The following is a 5,961-nucleotide window of genomic DNA, read 5'->3' as shown; positions in this document are numbered from 1 at the left end:
CTACACTGGCCTTCAAAGCCAAATGTTCCAGGGGCTTGTCTCCCCAGTGCAGGATCCCTGGGATGGGAAGCCCAGTGTGGGGCTTGGACCCCTTGCTTTTGCGGGAGAACTTCTGCAATTGTAATTATCCTCCCATTCACGTGTCACCTACCTGGTGGGCATGAGTCTTGACTAATTGCATCTCTGTCCCTTCTCCCCTTCTCATTGTGGTTCCTTCTTTGTAACTGTCAGCTCTTAAAAGACCTTTTTTGCTAGTCTTCAGGTTGCTCTCATGGATACTTTGTCTATAAATAGTTGCAATTTTGGTGTGCCTCTGGGAGGAGGTGAGCTCACGGTCTTTCTGCTCCACCATCTTGGCCACTCCTCAAGTCATTAAGTTTTGTTCATTTGGTTTGATTGCCTTTGGCTTTAATCTGAGGGCTGTACAGGCTGCAAAAAAAGTACTGATGGCTTTGTAGTATAATAAAATCAGATTTTAAAAAAATTAGCAAACAACTTCTTGCAAACAAAGCAAGGAAGTTACCTTGATATTGTTGGCAGATTACTGAAGGTGTATATTCCTATTGGGCCTAATGTATATTTCAGATGATGTGTAAAGGCAGGTGTTCGTTTTAAAGACCAAACGAAGCAGCCAAATCTCTGTTTCTTTCTTCTTTCTTCAGTTTTACAGGTCGGTGTTTTTCTCTAGGTTGTGGCTATGTATCTTTCTCATGTTTTCACCCAACATTGGAAAGATGAGCTACTGGCTTTCCAAGTCCTCAGATGTTTCCAAAGCATGCCCATTTTGTTATGGGTGACCCCGTCTCCTCTTGGCAACTAATTCTATAGAATTACTCCATAAGCAGAATTATAACTTCAAGTATTTAGGGCACAATTAAACTGACAAAGAATCCTAGACCTTGAGAAACCATCTAATCCAACCTTCTCATTAAAGGAAGGGACCTCTTTACAGCATCCCTGACAGATGTTCATCTGGCCACTCTGGGGACATTTCTTCTAACAGGGACTTGTCTTGCTCTTTAACTTGGTGATTTACTTATAAAGTACTCTGCCACTCTAGAAATTCTCCATGCATATTAGTGGCCTACTTTTCTGAACACTATGTTCACTCAGTACTCTAAGCCATCTTAAGATGCAGACTCTATCACTCCCATTTTATTGATAGAAAAACTGAGGCACGGAAAGAAAAGTTCCCTAAGGTCAAACAGCTATTAAGCAGAAGAGCCCAGCCCTTGATCCCACATGCTTAGCCTGTATTTCCTCTCTATACTAAACAGAACCCTCACACATTATGACAGAAACCTATATTCAGGTTGATCTTGATTGTCAATTTTTGGATAAGTTGTTCCACTAGTTAAGAATTCCCATAACTCTTCTACTATCCAGCCCATATCTCTCTGAACTGCACATACGGTCTTAGGAAATTTTAAAAGATGTCTTCTTTAAGATGAACATATATGTCTATGACATCCTCCTGATGTACTAGTTTGATAAAGCCTTCAAAAAAGAAAATGAGATCAGTTTGCCACAACTGTTTTTAGAAAAATAAACTTATTAAAATATAACAAAGAAACTTGCACATAAGAAGCACGTGTTGAATTTTGAATTTTCATGAAGTGAACACACCTGGATAACTACCACTAAGATAAAGAAAGCATTACCAGTATCCATGGGCTGCCTACCCAAGGGCTGCCTATTCATGACCCATGACAAAACCTGGCACCAAGGCTACGCTTAGTAATAGACACAATGGTAATTAACGAAGCATGTTAAATTAGCTCTCTGAAGCATTTAGACTGTGGAATACAAAGAGGATTGGCCAGTTGGGAAATGAGGGCACATTAAAAACAGAGACACAGATATGTTATGAGAGGTTGAACAGGTGGACCATAGGGTGAGAATCCAGTCTCTGACTTGCCTTGGATCCTGAACAACTCTCTGACTCCAAACTATGTGTATCCTTAAAATAAATCCTCTTTTTCTTAAGGTTCCCTGTTCCTTGTAATCAGAAGATACTAACACCAAAACTGTAAGCCACAAAGAATCCCCAACCTCATAATTTCAATTCCCCACTTGAACCAACTGGTAGTGGCTGCCTGGAGAACCATGGAAAATGAGTCTGAGGCTGAGTTCAGTGGAAGAGAGTATTGTGGTGTCTGCCATGCGGGCTTTTTTTTTTTTTTTGGTGGGGGCGGGGGTGTGTGTGGAAGAGAGGCAGGGATGGTGCCATGAACTTGCTATTCCTGTTCTTAGCCCATATGATGAAGAAATCAATAGACGGAAAAAACTGAGTAATTAATCACCATATTAAGCTGGATATTTCAGTTTAATAAATATCCTTCCCTTAGCTGTTCCCCTCGCCCCACTCTATATCTCAGCCACAACATTTTTATTTTTTTCTTTTTATTCTGCTTATTTGTTAGAAATAACACATTCTGAACTGAAATGAACTTACCATCATTTCAAGTGTGTACTGGTTACAACTTAGCAAACATCCTTTTCAGGATGGGGGTCATTTTATAAAGAAGATGGACTGTCCAGTGGAATGATTTTATTTTATCAATAAAAGTGAGACTTTTAAATGCCTTTATTATCATTGTACTGTATGATATAGACTATCATTTTGTATCACATTATTCAAGATAAATTTCAGAAACATCGGAGCCTCGCACACCTATGAGTATCTCAGAGCCAACTAGGCATGAACAGAGGAAGTAATACAATTGCTTTTGTTAATGTTCTCATGCAACAGGCGGAGGCGGTCAATGTTAGACCTGGTAAAACACATCTAGCTCTAAGTGAAATCTGAGAGAAGATGCAGCAACAAGAAAGCAGCACCGACTGAGCATGCTCCTATTCAGGCAGAGACAGGAAGGGAGTGGACGTACTGTAGAAGCTGGCCATTACGTAGTTTTGGCAGGGATCACCAGTAAACTCATTTGGGCACTTGCACAAGTATCTTGAGGGGTTTGAAAGGTCTTTCACCATGAAGCACTTGCCTAAATTCACACAGAAAGTTTTCTCTTTCTGGCACGCTTGACAAGATGGCTTGTCCCAGTGGTAGATGTAGATGTGGATGAAGAAGTATTTGCTCCTTCTGTTGATACTGATATTCTAATGGGAGACTCTGAGGACACACACGTTGTCTCAGTTGAGGCTGAGACATGCCAGTGATGATCTCATTTGAGTCCACAATGGTGATATTGGCAGAGGCACTGTCATTTCCTAATCTGCTGATCACTTTGCACATACATTCTCCAGAATCAGCCAGTGATGCTTTGTTAATGCGAAGTTCTCACTTCTCTGGCCTTTTTTGTATCTTGATGTTTTGTGGTTCGTTCTTTGGGTTTAATTCATTCCCATTCTTGAACCATTTGAATTTGAGAGAGGAGTATTCAGAACTGGTCTCTCAACGAAGCACTAGTTTCGAATCTGCTGCAGACTCCTGACTTTTCATCTCTTCCAAACGGGGAGGCAAGGCGCACCGCTTGCACAGCACCTGGCAGACCTCCTTCTTGAGGTTCCGGCCCGTCTCGAGAGGGGGGAAGGATGCTCGGAAGGCGGCCGCTGCTGTTGGCATCGGGCTCCATGAAGAAGATATATCTGCTGTCCTCCTTGAGCCGCCCGCAGGAGGGGAACGCGGGGTGTCCCCAGGCGCCCAGGCGTCCAGGCGCACGCTGAGCAGCGAGTCCTTCTTCAAGCTCCCGGCTTTCACCGCCCACTCCTGGTGCACCTTCACCAGATAGGGCGCCTCGTCTCCGGGCTCGGCGGCGCTGGGCGCGGGGTCCGTGGGCCAGGAGGGCACGGTCCCGGGCCCACGGCTGGCGGCTGGCGCTCGCCTCCCCGCGCCCCTGCCTCGCCCGCCGCCCCCTTCCTGTCGAGTGCCCCCCTGCTGCAGCCGCGGCGGGTGCGCATTTCCCTCCATCACCACCGCGGCGCGCTGAGCCAGCTCCTGCACCGAGCCCACGCTGGGCAGGGACGCCTAGCACACTGAGGCCCCCGCGGGAGCCGCCTCCTCGCCGGCGGCCTCCCCCTGGCGCCACGGCCGCGGTCCACAGCAGCGGCAGCGGCGGGGTCGGGGCGCGGGGCCGGGGCGCGTGACCCAGTGACCGGTCGTCCTGGAGCGGTGCGGGGCGCGTCGCCGTCTCAGGGTGCGAGGTGCGTGCGGGCTCCTGGCTGTCGGTTCGGACTCTCCAGCCACAACATGTTTAACGGCCAGTCTCTTGAGCATATAAAGAGGTAAGGCACATCTTACAAACCAGATATGACTGCATAAGCCAGATGTTTTACAGCCTAGCCAAGTCATATGGGCACTTCCCCACAAGAGAGAGAATTGCTCCTGTTACACTGATGAGGTTTCACTACACAGAGGGGAAAGCACTTCTGTTCCTCTTGGGAAAGGCATGTGAGGATTAAGTTTACACTAGCTGAAAATAATTCAGTAACAATCTAAACTGTATGGGTCAACTTCAGGTTTGTAAGAGCATGAGATTGAAAGATATGCTTACAAACGTCCTGATTAAGATACTCATGACAAGAAGAGAAGCCTTTTTGAAATTTGTATTTCGGGATCATACATCACAATTCATATTCCCAATTACTAATCATGTCAGCCAATCAGCTTTTTAGAGCTCCTGTGATGGTGAGACATGCCTGTGCTAGCTCTCCCAATTATAGAAGAAAACTACAAAAAAATTCAATGACTATGTGTTTGTTTCTGTGAAATACTGCCCTTCACTGGACAATTTTTAAATGTATTTTTATGGGCTATGAAAGAATCAGATTTTAAACCAATAAATAATTTTATTTCTTATCTGTCTGCTAGGGAAATAAGGTAAGACAGAGAGAACTAAGTCATCCCTGACTAACAGGGGTTCAGAAAGTTTAACTGGCACAGCTATTCCAGCTGAACTGGTTAAGTGCTAAAAACTAGTTTGCCTTTAACTTTGACTCTATTATAAAAAGCTGGGTCGGGGCTTCCCTGGTGGCGCAGTGGTTGAGAGTCTGCCTGCCGATGCAGGGGACACAGGTTCGTGCCCCGGTCCGGGAAGATCCCACATGCTGTGGAGTGGCTGGGCCCGTGAGCCATGGCCGCTGAACCTGCGTGTCCAGAGCCTGTGCTCCACAACGGGAGAGGCCACAACAGTGAGAGGCCTGCATACCGCAAAAAAAAAAAAAAAAAAAGTTGGGTCAACAAAATTACATTCTTAAATAACTGCTCATTAAAGAGCTAGGTGGGAAGTACGTTCTTTTGGACTTTATAGGATCTGGCTAAGATTAACTGCACATGATACTAGCAACAAGCCTTTGGGGAAATTTCATGATTGCTCGACAAAGGCTGAGGAACCAGCCAAGGTACTGGTCCAGAACTCCTGGAGCTGAGGAATAGCCCACAGTTAGTAGTCAGCATCCAGCTAAGGCTGAAGGTGGGGGCCCAAGCGAACATTGCTTTGGAATACTGCAATGGGCTTCTGCACACCAGTGTGAAGGCTTAAGGCACACCCAAATGCACACGATGAGCACCCATAAATCCTAGGCATGAATATAAGGCTTCAACCTCCCTCTTCTCGTGGCTTTCATGCCCCTACTATGGAATGAATCTAATTCAACCTTTCAGAACATTTCTGGTTTTCTTCCTTACCCTGCTTCCTGTCCCGAAACGTGGGTACTCCCTTGCGATTACACCTCTGCCCCGGTTCTCTACGTGCTTGACCTTTCAGAATGTCATTCACTCTCAGACCTTCCATTCTGACTTGTGTGTAGCTAATTCCTTGGATAAGAGATCCAAGATCTATTATCTAGAAAGATCTAGCCTGATCTTTCCTCCTAGTTCTAAGCCCATATCTTCAACTGTCTATTAAATATTTCCTCACCTCCAACTCAATACATAAAATTTAGTTTGGTTCTTTTACCTCTTGACTTCCCCATTTCTTTTAATGGTACCAACTTGGCACTTTCATT

At 45.3% G+C, this 5,961-nt stretch overlaps 1 pseudogene across 1 annotated transcript; it reads right to left on the bottom strand.

The window, feature by feature from the left end:
• Positions 1–2,853: 2,853 nt before the first annotated feature.
• Positions 2,854–5,747, bottom strand: LOC309963786 (pro-neuregulin-2, membrane-bound isoform-like; annotated as a pseudogene). The gene is made up of 2 exons: positions 5,642–5,747; positions 2,854–4,189 (listed from the first exon to the last, which is right to left on the bottom strand). The product of its transcript is annotated as a pro-neuregulin-2, membrane-bound isoform-like (transcript).
• Between the last annotated feature and the right edge of the window lie 214 nt (positions 5,748–5,961).

This window comes from Leucopleurus acutus (assembly GCF_964270905.1).
Source record: "Leucopleurus acutus genome assembly, chromosome: 7".
Taxonomy (NCBI): domain Eukaryota; kingdom Metazoa; phylum Chordata; class Mammalia; order Artiodactyla; family Delphinidae; genus Leucopleurus; species Leucopleurus acutus.
The sequence above is the reverse complement of the archived record's forward strand: the minus strand, read 5'-3'. Positions and strand labels throughout refer to the sequence as shown.